The sequence below is a fragment of the Schistocerca americana genome, chromosome X (assembly GCF_021461395.2).
Source record: "Schistocerca americana isolate TAMUIC-IGC-003095 chromosome X, iqSchAmer2.1, whole genome shotgun sequence".
NCBI classification, from domain to species: Eukaryota; Metazoa; Arthropoda; class Insecta; order Orthoptera; family Acrididae; genus Schistocerca; species Schistocerca americana.
In genome coordinates, this window is record NC_060130.1 from 404,808,595 (window position 1) to 404,825,821 (window position 17,227).

The window sequence follows — 17,227 nt, forward strand, 5'->3', positions numbered from 1 at the left end:
CAATCAGTCTACTGCAGATGCCTGAGTAAGTTTTAAAAAATACCAGTGTCTTCCAGTGGCAAGAATATCACAAATTAACGAAGAAAAATTATCTAAAATAATTCTGAGCTGCTTTAACTTATGGAGTTTTTACTTAACTTTATAATTTGACTGATTGATGCATTCTTTAAACTTCCGAACATATAATGATCTCCAGTCTTTAACCCAAATTCACCCTGCCTGCTTCCTGTTACAGCCAATCAAATTGTCTCATGTAACAAAGACAATTTTTTGTTGTATGTATAACTTCCCATTTTGTTTTCATAAAGTCAGTCAATAGAAAATTCAGGATCAAATATATTCTTGAGGATAAATGACTAATCATCAGAAAAGACATTGACCAGCAGACAGGCACAGAGTACACATGATAAATTGCTTAGCATATGGAAAAATGGGTGGGGGGGAGGAGGAGGATGATGGACTAGTGGGTGGTAGGTGGGGGTGAACACATGCACCTGAACTTTGAAGGAGGACTCTGAAAGTTAATCAATCTGCCATTTGTGCATGGCTGTCTGTTGTACAGCGCCTTTTTTCATCAATAAATAATATTCTAGTCTCAACACACAGCAATATACATCCTTAATTACTGTATTTTCTCTTTCATATTCATTTATCTTCATCTACACCTACATTTATACTCCACAAGCCACCCAACGGTGTATGGCGGAGGGCACTTTCCGTGCCACTGTCTTTACCTTCCTTTCCTGTTCCAGTTGTGTATGGTTCGCGGGAAGAACGACTGCTGGAAAGCCTCCGTGCACGCTCAAATCTCTCTAATTTTACATTCGTGATCTCCTCGGGAGGTATAAGTAGGGGGAAGCAATATATTTGATACCTCACCCAGAAACGCACCCTCTCGAAACCTGGACAGCAAGCTACACCGTGATGCAGAGCACCTCTCTTGCAGAGTCTGCCACTCGAGTTTGCTAAGCATCTCCGTAACGCTATCACGCTTACCAAATAATCCCGTGACGAAACGCGCCGTTCTTCTTTGGATGTTCTCTATCTCCTCTGTCAACCTGACATGGTACGGATCCCACACTGTTGAGCAATACTCAAGTATAGGTCGAACGAGTGTTTTGTAAGCCACCTCCTTTGTTAATGGACTACATTTTCTAAGGACTCTCCCAATGAATCGCAACCTGGCACCCGCCTTACCAACATTTAATTTTATATGATCATTCCACTTCAAATCGTTCTGTACGCATACTCCCACATATTTTACAGAAGTAACTACTACCAGTGTTTGTTCCGCTATCATATAATCATACAATAAAGGATCCTTCTTTCTATGTATTCGCAATACATTACATTTGTCTACGCTAAGGGTCAGCTGCCACTCCCTGCACCAAGTGCCTATCCGCTGCAGATCTTGCTGCATTTCACTGCAATTTTATAATGCTGCAACTTCTCTGTATACTACAGCATCATCAGCGAAAAGCCACATGGAACTTCCGACACTATCTACTAGGTCATTTATATATATTGTGAAAAGTAATGGTCCCATAACACTCCCCTGTGGCACGCCAGAGGTTACTTTTAATGACTGTAGACGTCTCTCCATTGATAACAACATGCTGTGTTCTGTTTGCTAAAAATTCTTCAATCCAGCCACACAGCTGGTCTGATATTCCGTAGGCTCTTATTTTGTTTATCAGGCGACAGTGCGGAACTGTATCGAAAGCTTTCTGGAAGTCAAGGAAAATGGCGTCTACCTGGGAGCCTGTATCTAATATTTTCTGGGTATCATGAACAAATAAAGCGAGTTGGGTCTCACACGATCGCTGTTTCTGGAATCTATGATGATTCCTACAGAGTAGATTCTGGGTTTCCAGGAATGACATGATACGTGAGCAAAAAACACGTTCTAAAATTCTACAACAGGTCAATGTCACAGATATAGGCCTATGGTTTTGTGCATCTGCTCGACGACCCTTCTTGAAAACTGGAACTACCTGTGCTCTTTTCCAATCATTTGGAACCTTCCATTCCTCTAGAGACTTGCGGTACACGGCTGTTAGAAGGGGGGCAAGTTCTTTCGCGTACTCTGTGTAGAATCGAATTGGTATCCCGTCAGGTCCAGTGTACTTTACTCTGTTGAGTGATTTCAGTTGCTTTTCTATTCCTTGGACACTTATTTTGATGTCAGCCATTTTTTCGTTCGGGCGAGGATTTAGAGAAGGAACTGGAGTGTGGTCTTCCTCTGTGAAACAGCTTTGGAAAAAGTGTTTAGTATTTCAGCTTTACGCGTGTCATCCTCTGTTTCAATGCCATTATCATCCCATCTGGATATGCTGTTTCGATCCACTTACTGATTTAAAGTAAGACCAGAACTTCCTAGGATTTTCTGTCAAGTCGGTACATAGAATTTTACTTTCGAATTCACTGAACACTTCACCCGTAGCCCTCCTTACACTAACTTTGACATCGTTTAGCTTCTGTTTGTCTGAGAGGTTTTGGCTGCGTTTAAATTTGCAGTGAAGCGCTCTTTGCTTTCACAGTAGTTTCCTAACTTTGTTGTTGAACCACGGTGGGTTTTCCCCGTCCATCACAGTTTTACTCGGCACGTACCTGTCTAAAACGCAATTTACGATTGCCTTGAACTTTTTCCATAAACACTTCCATATTCAGGGATGCTGCAACAGCCTTATGATCACTGATTCCCTGTTCTGCGCTTACAGAGTCGAAAAGTTCGGGTCTGTTTGTTATCGGTAGGTCCAAGATGTTATCTCCACAAGTCAGTTCTCTGTTTAATTGCTCGAGGTAATTTTCGGATAGTGCACTCAGTATAATGTCACTCGATGCTATGCTCTGTCCCTACCACCCATCCTAAACATTTGAGTGTCGCAGTCTATATCTGGTAAATTGAAATCTCCACCTAAGACTATAACATGCTAAAGAAATTTATGTGAAATGTATTCCAGATTTTCTCTCAGTTGTTCTGCCACTAACGCTGCTGAGTCGGGAGGTCGATAAAAGAGGCCAATTATTAACCTAGTTCGGTTGTTGAGTATAACCTCCACCCATAATAATTTACAGGTACTATCCACTTCTATTTCACCACAGGGTAAACACGCCACCACTGGTTGCATGCAATCTATCCTATCTAAACACCGTCTGTGCCCTTGTAAAAATTTCGGCGGAATTTATCTCTGGCTTCAGCCAGCTTTCCGTACCTATAACAATTTCAGCTTCGGTGCTTTCTATCAGCGCTTGAAGTTCCGGTACTTTACCCAACGCAGCTTTGACAGTTTACAATTACAATATTGATTGCTGCTTGGTCCCCGCATGTCCTGACTTTGCCTCGCACCCTTTGAGGCTGTTGCCCTTTCTGTACTTGCCCGAGGCCATCTAACCTAAAAAACCGCCCAGTCCACACCACACAACCCCTGCTACCCATGTAGCTGCCTGCTGTGTGTAGTGGACTTCTGACCTATCCAGCGGAACCCGAAACCCCACCACCCTATGGCGCAAGTCGAGGAATCTGCAGCCCACACGGTCGCAGAACTGTCTCAGCCTCTGATTCAGACCCTCCGCTCAGCTCTGTACCAAAGGTCCGCAGTCAGTCCTGTCAACGATGCTGAGATGGTGAGCTGTTCCATCACACTTTTTTCAATTGTCCTTTGAAGATCTCTCAACTGTAGAAAGATTCATGTATTTAAGGTGCTGATACCTATATTACTGATTAGTGAGGACCTGAAAAATTCGCATTTGCAATAAAAATGTGAATTCTGTTTCAAAATGCAAAATTATCTTTTAATTGTTATTTCATATTGAGTTGTAACCAGTTGATACATTTTACCAAAGATAGTTTTAAATAGCTTTATTTTCTGTATAGAAGTATAAAAAATATTCCCATTTTTTGGTTACTGGTACAGCACATCATCTGGCAAAACCAATTTCGAAAGATAAAGTGCATAAGAACATGTTCGCAAAATATAAAGTGCACAAATGCAGTGACATTATCAGTGCACTCAATACTCTGCCACCAAGTCAACAGAGGACAGTTGAAAGGTCTGTATAAGATAGATTCCGCGTAATGCAACGCAGGACTTGGCCATGGAACCTAGCAGCAAATTTGTCTGTTAACTGAAGCTCAGGAGTTAGAATAAGATGTAAACTTTTACGGGACAGATTTAGGCTGCAGGTGTTTTGAACTGTGGTTGTGTCAAATACCAGTAGAGACCTCATTCACAACAATGCTAATTCCCACAAGCAATTGTGCGGTAGCTGTTATCAAATACTTTGTGTTGTGGGTTGCTCATTGTTTTCTTTTATTATTTTGAAATGAATAGTTACTAATTGTGCTCCATTACAGAATTTAATTATGATCCTCAGAACACCAAAATGGATTGGTGATCCCTACAATCGTGTGTCAGTTCTGTTTTCACAGAAACGCAGAACACTAGTGTAGGACTGGCGGCCCTCCTTGAAGGAGATGGGGCTTGTTCCCCGTACTACTACTCTCAAATCTGCCAGTCGCAATTCTAGTTTGTTTATGCTTGGGCGAACTGCCTGTTTATTGTGTCCACCACTTTGTACTATAGCAACTGGAAAATACAAGCCCTATCAACGTATTTTGACCAAGCCACAAGTCTTGCCTAACATGTGAATAGTTTTTTTTCTGTTTTAGGTCTACACAAGTACCTGTTGTCAAGTATGGGTGGCATGGCTATGAATGTCCATGAAAGGCCACAACCAATTTGATCAAACTGGGCAGGAAAAGAAAAATAATGGAAGAAACATCTTAAACCAGAGAAGCACCCTGTTCACTGATGGGAAAATACTGCTGCTTCCCAACAGAAACAATCATCTGTTAAAAGCTTAAATACATCTAAAAGAAGAAAACAAGCAAAGATCAGATCAGAAAAAAATGTTGAAGTTATTGCAAAATTACACATTCCAGTGAAAAAGCTCCCCAATTTCCACTTAATTAGTAAGAGCCATTTTCAAAGTACTCATACTTCATCACCAGTCACACAATGTGACAACCTTTTAAATTTGAATAAAATAAATAAATAAATAAAAATTGCAAATTTAATCAAAAATAAACCCAAATTTAAGATGTGAATTTTGCCAAAAAATACAAACATGTAGAACAGAGAAGTACGATTTTATATGGGTATAACAGGTGGCACACCATGGCTTTGCTGAAGGAACTGCCCTGGCATTTGCCTGAAATAATTTAAGAAAAAAACAAAAAAACAAAATCAGGATGGCTGGACAGAGAAAACTTCATCCTCACGAATGAGTTCAGTGTCCAACAACTGCACCACCTCCTTCAGTTAGTCCTTAATGTACAATGTTCTTTGATTTAGAAACAATCTGAATTGGATAACTTGTACTGCACTACCCCTGAATCACAGACATGATGCTATGGCCATGTACTCCCTCCAGTCTGTTCAGAAATCTGACTCCAGGTCCATAAACATGGAACTGCTTATTTTCACTAGCTGAGAAAATTTTCTAAATGATTCAGTGATGTCACTACTGACTTCCTCTCAGCATTCTAATGACAAGGCATTTTGATCTCACAAGGGGACCTTACAGTCTATGAAATCCAGTTCCGAATGAGACATCACAGGTTAAATATACACCTGAAGTGTATCTACCATTAAAAGTTGTGAAGTGTACTAGCCAGAATATCCTGAGACAAAGAACTCAAAGTTTTAAGTGGAGCTCATATACTGGTCAGTTTACATACTTATGGCTGCGTCTGTAACACACTCGCATGGCCTAAATCCAAGTAATTTTTTATTTAAAAATAGTTTTAAAAATTGGAACTTTTAAATCAAGTTAAAGACATATAATATTATCAATTAAATCATAAAAAATTTTACTTTACACTGAGATAACAAAAGTCACAGGATACCTCCTAATATTGTGTCAATAAATGTTCGGTGGGATTCATGTCGAGTGATCTGAGTGGCCAAATCATTCGGTCAAATTGCCCACAATGTTTTGCAAACCAATCACGAACAATTGTAGGCCGGTGAAGTGACATCACTGTCGGGGAACATTAAGTCAATGAATGGCTGCTAATGGTCTGCAAGTAGCCGAACATAACCATTTCTAGTCAATGATTGGTTCAGTTGGACCAGAGGACCCAGTCTATTCCGTGCAAACAAAGCCCACAGCATAATGGAGCCACTCCAGCTGGCACAGTGACTTGTTGACATCTAGGATTCATGGCTTTGTGGGTTGGTGCCACACTCGAACCCTACTGTCAACTCTTACCAACTGAAATCATGACTCATCTGACCAGCCCACAGTTTTCCAGTCATCTAGGGTCCAAACGATATGGTCACAAACCCAGGAGAGGTGCTGCTGGTGATGTGCTGTTAATAAAGGCACTCATGTCGGTTGTCTGTTGCCCTATCCAATTAAGGCCAAATTTCACCACACTGTCCTAACGAGTATGTTCATCGTATGCTCACATTGATTTCTGTGGTTATTTCATGTAGTGTTGTTCGTCTTTTAGAACTGACAACCCTACGTAAATGCCACTGCCCTTGGTCAGCCACTACTGTCTCCATGGTGACAGGTGATGCCTAAAATTTGGTGTTCTTGGCACACTCTTGACACTCTGGATCTCAGAATATTGAATTCTCTAATTATTTCAGAACTGGAATGTCCCATGCATCTAGCTCCAGCTACCATTCCGCATTCGAAGTGTGTTAAGTCCTGTCATGTGGTCATAATCACATTGGAAACCTTTTCACATGAATCACCTGAGTACAAATCACAGCTCCATCAATGCACTGCCCTTTAATGCCTTGTGTAAGTGATACTATCGCCATCTGTATGTGTGCATACTGCTTTCCCATGACTTTTGTCACCTCAGAGTATTTATGAAATGACTGTTACAGTTAATTAATGTAACATGTGAATTACTATTAATGTTTTCTTTTTAAAAAGTTGAATGCTTTCAAATGCATTTAATTGGAGGTAAATTTATGCTTTAATTACTGCTGTCATTAAATAGGGTGTATACGCTGACAAGGAAAAAAATTCCCAGATTTCCCGGTTAAAAATACACTTTCTCCCGGGTCGAAATATAGTTTTTCCCTGTTAATTGACAGTATATTTTCTCTCGAAGCTGTATAACTTATCAATCCTTTGAATGGTTATGGTTTTATACATGAGCGTAGAATTTCCCGGCACTTTAGAAAACGAAACTCAGGGGAAAAAACACCTTTTGGAAAGATGTTTGAAGTGCAGTGCAGTAACATGTACGCTGCATATTTTCGTATTACGAAAGTATAAATTCGAATTCCACCAAACACCGCATGTTACTTTCCAAAGCATTGAAATCGAGATTGAGATGCGTATTTGTAAACCAATCGTAGCTCATGTCACGGGATCTCGCCAGCTGATGACAGTGGATATTCAGAGCTTCGGACATGTTGTGTTGTCAGCCAATAGCAACATCACTGTTAAGTAGTGCAAACACACGAACAGGAAAAGTTAATGGTTTAAATTAATATATATAATGTTGCTACAAGAAAAACAAAGCTTTCACATATAATATTGGTCTCTTAAGGCCAATACGCTGTAAGAGAAGCTAAGCTTTCACATATAATGTTGGTATTTTATGCACATATTACATTTTAAGATATATCACACAAATGTGCCAGTAAATTTTTTAATAACGACATAAAAGTGTGATATTCTTGGCTATAAATTCTTCTAAATGGCTCATCGTCAAAGAGCTGATTTTTAAATGAGTCCCAGATTCCCAGTGAAGAAGGAATCGACCTGATATTAAGCTTTACAATGTGGTTTCGGGATGTAAATTTCCTTGAGTACCAGTACTTCATTATGTCTGGTTCTTTGTAATGGCATAATGCCATACGTGCTAGAAGATGAAAACGTACACTGAAATGCACCGAACAGTTGAAACTAGCCAATAGTTTGAAATTAAACCCTTTGTTTCAAATATATTAACTGCCTCAGCGGAAAAGATTAATACAAGAAAATTTCTTCAGCAAATCAATAAAAATAACTTCATTGTTCTGCATGGCAATTAATGTTTGACTCTCAGAAAGGTGGAAATAAAATAAAATCTGAAACTAATACTGGCGTCCCTCGAGCGTTTGAGATAGGACATCAAAAATTTTACAAAAATCTAATTTTCGAAAATATGTTCATTTTGTAGCGCACATCTTTCTGGAGAGTCTGATACATAAAACATACGTGTCCGAGGAATTGTAAGACATGTTATTTGATCTTAAATGTGCCAAAGTGCAGCGCCACACCTCTTCACACAGCATTCTTCTATCGCACGTCACTGTCTGTGGAATTGAAACGTGTATATTTTGTACTGGATGCCATCAAACTATATTCAGGACAGTGGAAATTAAAATGTCCTATGGTGCCTCTCCTGCTTCCAGTCGGCTGGTTTGACATCCTGCCCCTCTTTTTTAAAAAAAAACTCTTCAGAAAATTTGCACTCTTTATTCCCTATTAGCTAACAACTTGCTGCTTTGTGTGACATTAAATTAAGTATAGGATACATAAAACCAGTAAAGAGAAGAGACAAGCAAGACAGTACACATTTCTTCAATCTTTAGCTCCTAGAATTTTTTTTCTCTCTAATCTTGCTACAGCTTTACATGGCATGCCTTCCTTTCTGAGAAAGGATCTGTTACCTCATCAAAGTTTGTCAAATGTTTTGCTACATGCAAAATCGAAATGTAGTTGTCTAATACTGAAAAAGCTGTAATTACAAATAGGCCCAAGACTGGTGTGGTTTCTCGACCTGATTAACTGTATTCTGTTACTGTCTGTGAGATAAAACAAAATAGGCCTTTATAATACCGCAGCAATTGTAACACACGCCAAATAAACGAGACTGTTTTGGCAGACATGGTCATTTTTATAACACGGCAGAATATAATTCACAAAGTACCATTATCAAATGCCAATTAGGCCTACTACAAGCAAAAAGCTTTACATTAGGAAATTGTTTTACACTTCATTCATACGCTCCAGTTTCTCAAGCATGAGATCAAAAGTAGAAGTGCGAAATTTTTATGTAAATCTGGAATCGTCATATTCTTCCGTAATTTAAGTGATGTCACCGTTTCTTCTCCTGCCTTGTTCTAACAAACAGTGTTGTCATCACTAATTCTATATTTATTCCTGCAAATGTCAAAGCTTATTCGCCGGTAAACTTCACTAACTCTACCAGAATCACCAGTTTAGTTATCCCGTGATTATTCTCCGATTAGGCATTGTTATGTGTTTGTACAACGCGTTTTCCGTGCTACTTCCAGAATAGACCTTTAAGCGGCTGCTAGCCGGAGACTTTACAACTGGCCCTTGCTAGTATAGCAATCTGTCCAAAAATTTTCTGTCAAAACTTCATTTTCTTGGCTACACTGAGAAGATAATACGTAATCTTTCTTAGCTGTTATTTCTGTTGGTCGTTTATTCACACTCTGGTAGTCTGAATCTATGGATTTCGCTGGTAATCATAACAACGTTCATCATTCACAAACCTAATCAACCACATAATCAGACAGTGGTTGGCTTTCTTTCGTTCGGCTCTACTCTGCTCAGCTCGTATAACCCCTTTTGTCTGCAGGTAAGTTTATTTCTAGATGTGACGAGGATTCCACTGACAGAGACATCACGTACACTATGCACGCATTCACAAATCAACTTACGATTCATTCAGAAAACAACTTAGAATGTATTCAACAATGTTCAAAAACCAACAGGGACACGTTTCAAAGTCATACAAATAATCGATAGAACAATGTGCGCTGGATGCTAAGCGCTTTGTGAAACAAGGTTTTTCCCTCAAGAATATAAATCCCCCCCCCCCCCCCCCCCTCTCCTAGATCCACGGCTGCTGTGCAATCTGGCAGCTTGGAGCTTGGGTGTGCCAGTAAAATTTTTCCCGGTAGCACCTACCTGCCCCCCCCCCCTTTTTTTATTTGCTGCGACTACTTACACAGCCAACAGCCACGTTTCTGTAGCCAGAAGCGGAAGAAGATACTACTCAACTGTGCATACGCATGATCCCACTCGTAACTGCTAAATCAAATCTAATGTTAACAGTTGTGACGTCATGCTCATCGGAGGCAATTTGTTGTTACGAAGCATTGCATAGTCTTCCTAAAGCCTTTGACACATTTTGCTGTTGGCAGACGCTTGTATGAGCACTGTGTTTTGTTGTTGTATACGGTGCATTTCCTTTGCAATTTAAGTTTTATTTTAGTTTTTTCTCTCATTCATGTTTTATTGTTGCAGTATTATTCTGCAGTAGCAGGATACAGTAATGTCCTTTGTTAGAGTATTGGTTCTTACCATTCAAAATTACAAAAATTTAACTGAGAACAAAAGCAATGAAAAATTCCCAGTTTTCTTCCAGATGAAAAAATTCCTGGGTTTTTCTGGATCTCCCGGGTCGTAGACACCCTGTTAAAATATTGCTATAAATTTGGTTATTACAAATTTGACGATATTATAAGCCGTGGAGAGATTAAAAATATTTGTTGCAAACATAGCTCCTCAGATGAATATGAACCAAAAGAACAAAAAAGAAGCATTGTAGACCCTCTTTCTTTGGATTACAAAATTGAAGTTGTTAATATCACAAAGGCTTACCCCACGTGGAAACTAAAAAAAAGAGAAGGGATGCAGCCAGTTAAAAAAGAAGGAATGTTCATTCCAATGGGAAGAATAAATAAAAAAAAGAGGATGCAATCAATTTAATCAATACACAACAACCAATTCCTGGCCATATGATTGTTTTGTTACAGTCTGATAGAATTATCAAGTGACTATTTAGAATTTACACCAGTGGGCTTTAGCAGCAGCACAACAGTTTAAAGATTTAGAATTTAAAGCTTGTGGCAGCTACATTCATAAACCAAAAAGCAAGCATGGCATTCGTCAATGAAAAGTGCCAAAATTTGTTTAAAAAAAAAAGAAAAGAAAGGAAAGGAAACACTGATGCCCGAAGAAACCTTGGCTTCTGTAGGCACTTCTTGAAACTACACTTTTAAATTGATACTGAATTTCAACAAAGATTTTTTTATCAACACTGACCACACAGGTAGATTATTGTAGAATATTTACAAATTCATTTTTCTCCCTATTTTTATAACTCTTTGACAAAATACTTCAATTTTGGTTTTTTTCTCTTTCCAGGATGTCAGCGTCAGTTGGTGTACTACAGGACTTAAGCTGACAATGGAAGTAAAACCATTTTCAAAGGTACAACACGAATAAAGTGACACACATATAAATCACTCAATATGCTATCATCTTCCTCAAATATTTGTTTGTTCACAAAAAGCAACCAGTAACTTTGGCATCAAAGTTCAAAAAACAGTAAATGAATATGGGCAAAAATATAAAAAATTTCTTTTAAATCTGGGAATCTAATGACAGGACTACTTATTGACTTTCTCAAAAGTTGTTTTAAGTCTTATGTGGGAAAAGAAGTTTCTATTAATTACTGACCCTTGGAGTGGACAATCAAAGCCTGAATTATATGACTAAATCTTTCAAGAAAAAGAGAAATCACCAACATGTACAATCATAGCAATTTCTCCAAAATGTACTCCTCTTATATCAACCTCATGATTCCTATTTGTATAGACAGGCAGCACATACAAAATTGTGCTTATCTGATTGAAAATAACAGACACATACATTCCCGTGAAGACTGTATAAAAATACGACCAACAGTGCATCAACCGTCAACGCCAATTTTTTATGAAATGATTCAGTATGCTTGGTACACTTCCAGGCTTTCTGATGAAATAGAAGTTTTCATGAACATTTACAGGATATGTTTTCCAACAGATCTTAAAAAAAAAAAGACTTCGTATAAACAACTGTCCTTCATAAATTTGTTTTCAATGATTTTATAATAATCATCATTCTGGTGTTCATATGTAAAACACAAAACTGACAAATAAAGATGATGATTGTAAACATTATTACTGGCAACTATGTTTCCAGTCATGTACGGAGTAACTGACTGCTAATTTTAACACTTTAGGTCCTGAGCCATTGCGTGCAGATGTCTACCATAAAGACTGGCTGATTTTAACATATTTTAAACTACTACAATTCATGAAAGGTTTCAGTTATAGCAATAAAATTACTCTTATTGAAAAACCTAGACTTTCTTGTTTAAAACCATATATAATACCTTTCTCTTGAATTAATACATACTTTTGACAAGCGTTATTATTATAACATTGTTTTTCAAAAAAAAGTAATAATAATAAAAAAATAAAAAAATTGGTCAAAGGTATATTCACTGTATTTTCTAGAAGAAATTTTTTTATTTTACACAAAAATTGTAATTATGATGGATACAGTATGTCTTATCTACAGTAACCTCCTGTAACTACACTCCTGGAAATTGAAATAAGAACACCGTGAATTCATTGTCCCAGGAAGGGGAAACTTTATTGACACATTCCTGGGGTCAGATACATCACATGATCACACTGACAGAACCACAGGCACATAGACACAGGCAACAGAGCATGCACAATGTCGGCACTAGTACAGTGTATATCCACCTTTCGCAGCAATGCAGGCTGCTATTCTCCCATGGAGACGATCGTAGAGATGCTGGATGTAGTCCTGTGGAACGGCTTGCCATGCCATTTCCACCTGGCGCCTCAGTTGGACCAGCGTTCGTGCTGGACGTGCAGACCGCGTGAGACGACGCTTCATCCAGTCCCAAACATGCTCAATGGGGGACAGATCCGGAGGTCTTGCTGGCCAGGGTAGTTGACTTACACCTTCTAGAGCACGTTGGGTGGCACGGGATACATGCGGACGTGCATTGTCCTGTTGGAACAGCAAGTTCCCTTGCCGGTCTAGGAATGGTAGAACGATGGGTTCGATGACGGTTTGGATGTACCGTGCACTATTCAGTGTCCCCTCGACGATCACCAGTGGTGTACGGCCAGTGTAGGAGATCGCTCCCCACACCATGATGCCGGGTGTTGGCCCTGTGTGCCTCGGTCGTATGCAGTCTTGATTATGGCGCTCACCTGCACGGCGCCAAACACGCATACGACCATCATTGGCACCAAGGCAGAAGCGACTCTCATCGCTGAAGACGACACGTCTCCATTCGTCCCTCCATTCACGCCTGTCGCGACACCACTGGAGGCGGGCTGCACGATGTTGGGGCGTGAGCGGAAGACGGCCTAACGGTGTGCGGGACCGTAGCCCAGCTTCATGGAGACGGTTGCGAATGGTCCTCGCCGATACCCCAGGAGCAACAGTGTCCCTAATTTGCTGGGAAGTGGCGGTGCGGTCCCCTACGGCACTGCGTAGGATCCTACGGTCTTGGCGTGCATCTGTGCGTCGCTGCGGTCCGGTCCCAGGTCGACGGGCACGTGCACCTTCCGCCGACCACTGGCGACAACATCGATGTACTGTGGAGACCTCACACCCCACGTGTTGAGCAATTCGGCGGTACCTCCACCCGGCCTCCCGCATGCCCACTATACGCCCTCGCTCAAAGTCCGTCAACTGCACATACGGTTCACGTCCACGCTGTCGTGGCATGCTACCAGTGTTAAAGACTGCGATGGAGCTCCGTATGCCACGGCAAACTGGCTGACACTGACGGCGGCGGTGCACAAATGCTACACAGCTAGCGCCATTCGACGGCCAACACCGCGGTTCCTGGTGCGTCCGCTGTGCCGTGCGTGTGATCATTGCTTGTACAGCCCTCTCGCAGTGTCCGGAGCAAGTATGGTGGGTCTGACACACCGGTGTCAATGTGTTCTTTTTTCCATTTCCAGGAGTGTATTTTAGGGAGCAATTTTGCTCTTTGTGTGGTAAATTTTGAAGCACGGCATTTTGCACAATGCTACTTTACATTCACTACACTGGTAGCGTGTGTCTTTTCGCCACACTTTTCAAGTCAGTTTTTTTCCTCTCAGAGAACACACTACACACTGTTTTTATTTCTGTTTCTTACCTACTTCTGTACCAATCTTTTCCAGGAAATGATTTCCAGTTGATAGTCTTGAGAGTCCAGATGGACCAGGTCGGGGTTAAAGATCTTTGCTTTGTGCAAGATCTGCACAGATAACTGTCATGAAGTGAGATGTTGTGAGGCGTTTTCCAGTAACCTTATTGTATAATATGCAGGAATTTACAATCACCATTAGTAGAACATGGAATGCCAACTTTCTCCACCACTTCACAGTTTGATGTTCAAATGCGCCGTATGACAATCGCTGATCTGATAAGTCAACATCCAACTTGTTTTTATTGTAGTCCACTACACAGGCTGGCTTTGACTTCTCTCTTCCTCTCTGATCAGTGAAAGTGACCATCTCAGCAGTGTGCCTTGTACTAATCATACGCACATTTCTTTTGTCCTTCCAATACAGTGCTAACATATTTCCTTTACGCCTGAAAATAAGTTCACCTCGCTGAAGGTTCGGATATTTTATAGCACGAGGCAATCCCTGCCGAGATTTTCTTGTTGTTCCCACAAGAGCAGTTTTTGCAGCTTCCAGTTCTGAAGCAAGTATTGGACTTGTGTAGAATCTGTCCATAACCAAAGTGTAGCCTTTCCCTGACAGATTTGCAATCAATGTCTTTACCATAGTCACCGTGTCAGACCTTTCACCCGCATAAACAGAGAAATTCCAGATGTAACCTTTGTCAGATTCGGATAACATGTACAGTTTCATACCGTATTTATTTGGTTTTTGTCGCATGTACTGTTTGAAATACACACGACCTCGAAATTTACACATGCCTTCATCTATTGTCATTTTTTGAGATGGTGTATACGCACACTGGAATTAGCAAACACATTATCTAGGAGTGGTCTCACCTTGTGCAGTGGGTCATAACCAGTTTCTCCTTTCCTCTTAGCTAAGAAATTATCACTAATGTGGAAGTTTCTCAAAATAGAAAGAAATTTGTCACGACTCAAGATGTTTGGACAGAAATTACACGACACAACAGGGTTCTTGGACCAGTGCTCTTGTATACATGGCCCCACACTTACACACATATGGACTACAATTGCCAGAAACTTCCTTATTTCCATAAGTGTAACTCCTTTCCACTTTGATAATGAGCAGGTGGGTGAAAGGGAATTTGTGCTTTGTAATTTCCTGATGCATTGTTGAGCATACAGATTAGTTTGTTCCTTTATATGTTTCATCATACTGTCTGTCAGGAAACATGAAAAAAATTCTAGAGGTGCACTGTTCTGGTCTAAACTGACAACATTGCGTATTCTGGATTGTCCTGAGAATAGATCGATATCTGGTGCATGATCAGTAGTTGTCCAACCTTCCTCAGAATTGGTGCAGCGCGCAGGTCTCGGCTTCCTCCTCGCCATCAGTCTCGCTTATTCTTCAGGCACAATATCGACGGGATTACTTGCTGATGAAGTGCTTCGACACCTGCTCTCCTCTTCTGAATCTATCAGAAGAGTAGTATTTGCAAATAAAATCATAATTACGTACTGAGAGTTTTTTCAGTGAAAATCTGAACAAAAATTATACATGTTTTGTTGTCAGAATTCTTTACCTGAACTGCCAGAAACTTCTTCTTGAACATAGTCCACATCATCATCAGAGTCATCTACAATATCTTCCTCTGACAAATCAACGTCACTTTCTTCTAAATCATGATAAAACTCGCGAGCAATTTCTTCGTCTGTCAATCCACGCTTCGCCACGTCGACGTTACTGAGACCGCGCGGGAAAAAAATCACCTCTCACAAAACCCGACAAATAAAAAGGGAAGCACACCCTTCCACAGCATGCCCGCACCATCTAGTGACCAATACTCGAACTACAGTCCATGCAGTGCCTCCCAGACAAGCGGGAGCCGTAAGAACACACAAAGGAACGAAGGGGAAGAACAAGAACATGTGCCCGTAAAATTACAGGCGCCGGACTTTCAGGCAGGCCGCGCACACCCGTATTTTTACGTGCGTCGGCGCCTATGTGTTAAAATGTTCACACTATGCTCTTTACAAATTCTGATGAAAATGTACACTGAAGAAAAAGTTAACCTCTTTCTGATGCTACACAATTTACTGATTATACAAATATTGCAAACGGGACCATTCAAGTACTGTAAAAGATATCACATAACAACTTAGCTGAAAGTTATGGTACACAGAGTCAAATGTCTAGGACACGTAAATGTAAACAATAAACAAACAAAATCCCACATTCTGATGATATTTTTGTAATTTAAAATGTAGATGTATATGTAACTGCCATTGTAGCCATTCTGTCTGGAGATAACCACTGGATCAATTGCAACCAAATTTGGCACAGGAACAGAAGGTCTCACGAGTATCAGACCTTGTTTTATAACCTCCTAGCTCCAATAAGAGTGGAGATAAAGGCAAAAACATGTTTTTCCCAGTACTCGGAGTATGGGCTGCCCTGCAAGACAGGCATATTGCTTCAGAACAGTATTGGTCTGCCAAATCAATCTGCTTTGCAGGGCAGCCTATGCAAGAAACAGTATTCTGGAAATCGACATGTAGGCTGCCTGGCATGACAGGCACGTCGTGGAAGTAGTTTCAGCCTGATTTATTGAACTGTGTTGCACGAGCTACACGTGCCAATGAGCATGGCTGCGGACAGGTTGAAATGGATAGAGGACGAGATGGACAGAGTGAGGGGAGGAAAAATGGACAGAGTGAGGGGAGGAAAAATGGACAGAGAGAGGGGAGAAAGGGGAGATTCAGTGGAAGGTGTATAGGGGTAGTATGCAGATCGGAGAGAGAGAGAAAGAGAGAGACAGAGAGAGAGAGAGAGAGAGAGAGAGAGAGAGAGAGAGAGAAGGGGATGAGGATGGGTGGAATAAATGGACAGAGATAAAAAGGAGATGAAGAAACAGAGAGTGTGTGGGGGGAGGAAGAGACATACTGATAAAGTTGGGAGGATGAGGCGGATAGACAGAGGGAGGAAGAGGTGGACTCTGAGAGCGGGAGAAGGTGGTTTGTTCAATATATGTGTCAAATATATATGCGAGTGAAGCCACGGCGAAAAGGCTACTTATAAAACATATCTCTTACACAACAAATATCACAATAAATTTTCTCCATCCCCTTAATATAAATCATGTCACATCCTTAAACCTTTTCCACTCCAAAGGCAAGTGACACTCAACACTGCGAATTTTGTTTTCCACTCCAATGTTG

The 17,227-nt window shown here is 40.5% G+C and overlaps 1 protein-coding gene across 6 annotated transcripts in view; it reads right to left on the minus strand.

Moving 5' to 3' along the window:
- The window catches only part of LOC124554893 (serine/arginine repetitive matrix protein 2-like), a 391,768-nt gene that overhangs the window by 292,809 nt on the left and 81,732 nt on the right, over positions 1-17,227 (minus strand). The window lies entirely within an intron of this gene.